The 2,596-nt window shown below is 28.4% G+C and overlaps 1 long non-coding RNA gene across 1 annotated transcript in view; it reads left to right on the top strand.

The window, feature by feature from the left end:
- Nucleotides 1-1,875: 1,875 nt before the first annotated feature.
- Nucleotides 1,876-2,596, top strand: part of LOC106692585 (uncharacterized) — a 5,278-nt gene continuing 4,557 nt past the window's right edge. The window contains exon 1 of the long non-coding RNA XR_001344985.3: nt 1,876-2,058. This is a non-coding gene — a long non-coding RNA (uncharacterized lncRNA). The remainder of the gene's footprint in view (nt 2,059-2,596) is intronic.

Here is a 2,596-nt window from a genome sequence, read left to right as displayed (position 1 = left end):
AAGTTCGCAGAATAAAAATGACATTTCTCAAATATGTGACTGATCGTAAGTACACTGTACACACTAAGGTAGTTTCTAAGATAAAGGATTATAAGGATAAAGTAAAAATTGCTATAGCACGAATTAAAAAAAAAATTTATATACTGACCGAGAACTTGGGGATATGGTAACTGTCCATGATATCATACAAATAATAAATAAAATTACCCAATTCTTGGAGTATTCATTAATTCACCTAAAAGGTCGCGCCTTATTTTTTTGGGTGGGGAGACTCCATTCAAGTTCATATTCTGGATATCACTAAGTCCGCTCCTTCCCGCCCCCCCTCCATCTACCTTGATAGGAAATAGCACAAATTGTTAAAGATTAACCCAAAATAATTTACTTTGAACAATATTTTACCAACCAAAATACTCTACAATGACCAATATCATTTCATATCTAAATTTGGTATCATTTTAAAAACAAATGTTGGAAAGTGTAAAATGTACAAATGTAATTGTAGTGAATATTTTTTATATTATCTACTTAAACATGTTACCCAAACGTAAAGGATTACCTTTATCACTACAAACCATTCAATTAGTATTTCAATCATTCAACTTAATTTTTTTTTTTTTTTTATGTATTTTTAAATTTAATCTTTTTGTTAATGAATCCATGTGTATTCAAATAAAACAAGCAACGAACATTAAAAAAAATAATAATTATACTTTTTACTTCTATAGTCAATTAATATACATAAACTTACGCAGTTATGTTACTTTCTTTGTGATGAAAATTTCTCCAGACTGTTTGTTACCAACTTGGTCTACATGATGAGGCAGAAGAAACTAAGCGTTAGCAATTACGTTAGACCATTGATGATACTATTCCTGAAATATTGTGTTTGTAAGAGGATTGATTTAGTCTATTTTCATTATTTTACTTTGTTTTATTGATATTTTATATTTATGAAAGCCCAAAGACATTTTTTTGGCAACATTACGGTTAAAAATTTGCTCACGATTAATGATTTGTTTTAGCACAGTACAACTATGCTTTTTTTTTTTTTTTTTTTTTTTTATACAGTTTTCCTAAAAACAAGTCATTATGATTAGTAACTTGTTAAAATTGCAGGCGTCTAAGTCTCAGAATAATCACGTAGTTACTATTATTTATGTCAATTTGGATTCTACATTGTGATAAGAAATTGTATGCTACTTTTACACTAAAAGAAAAATTAAGTTACTCAGTTAATATAATATAGATATTAATCCACGGTCAGTTATTAAGATGTGTTATATCAATTGGGAAATAACATGGTACTTAGTAATTTTATATTATATTATAAACGGCAAAATATATTTATAATAAAAAAAGTATCTTGGCTCAAGTGTGTTTTTGTTTTTGTGGGTAATTTTTTTTATTCATTTTCTTCAAAATTGTAAATAATGCGTTAAAGTCACTTTTGACAGAGATTTCAACGCTCGGATTTGGTTTTTCGTCACTTGGATTTGATGAGTATTTATTTGGCGTTTAATAAGTTTTTGTATACTTAGTTTTGCACAGACGCTTTGGAAGACAGGGAAGAAGTAATTTTTAATAACTTTTTGATAATGAACATCATATAGGACGAAATGAAAAAAAAAAATGTTAATTCAAAATATTGTTGGCTTCAATAATAACTTTAATAACAATAATAGATTTTTTTCCCCGTTATTTATTTTTTTTTACAGTTCAAATTTAAAAAAAAAAATATCATCTAATAGGTCCTCGGCTGTATACATACTCGTATATATTTACGTAAGTGTAAACATAATGTATATTGTTGTTGCAGTAGGAATCAAGTCTGTATACAGTAGATGTATTACAGTTTAATGGTATGTTCCAGGGTTCAAGTCCACACAGATAGAAAGTCCTAGAGACCAATTCTTCACCGTCAGTCTTAGTCTAAGTAAGTTCTAGAGATCTGTCACCAGACAGTTATAGTTAATTACTCAGACCTCAGTGATGAAACGGAAAACGAGATCGCTTGGTGACCTGAGCTCGGCAAGATCGTGAGTTCAAAGCTATAAAGTAAACATTTTTTTTTCTATGTTTATTTATTTATCTTTTTATTACTGACATTTACCTTTAAATAATAGCTTTGAAAAATATTTCATTAAATTCTGTTTCGGCATAATAGCGACTGCTAAATGTTCTATCATGATAGTACTGTCGTTCCATCAGGTTTTCTTGATTTTGTATATCATTATCAGTTTACTGTGACATGTAGACAGACGCCTTTGACGTCTTTTCACACATCTGGTAACATAGGGCTCATAATGTAACACTAAGTAGCCATCGAGCCAAAAATTTAGAATGAAACAAAAAAAAAAAAAAATGTAATAAGGATTCATCACAAGATATTTTAAATACCATAAGAAGATCAATAAATATATTTATAGAATAAAATTTAATTGTTATTTACCACTGCTCGCATCGGTTGACAATCAATTAAAATGCAGATGGCCTTTATTGTTTAATTTTCTTCAATATATAAGTACATGATATATGTATATTATATTTAATTCTCAGCGTATATACTTTGAGTATGTGGACGCATTTATCGGAT

The sequence above is a fragment of the Halyomorpha halys genome, unplaced genomic scaffold (genome assembly GCF_000696795.3).
Source record: "Halyomorpha halys isolate HHAL.00 unplaced genomic scaffold, Hhal_1.1 Scaffold62.1, whole genome shotgun sequence".
NCBI classification, from domain to species: Eukaryota; Metazoa; Arthropoda; class Insecta; order Hemiptera; family Pentatomidae; genus Halyomorpha; species Halyomorpha halys.
This window is presented reverse-complemented; position numbering and strand designations above follow the sequence as displayed.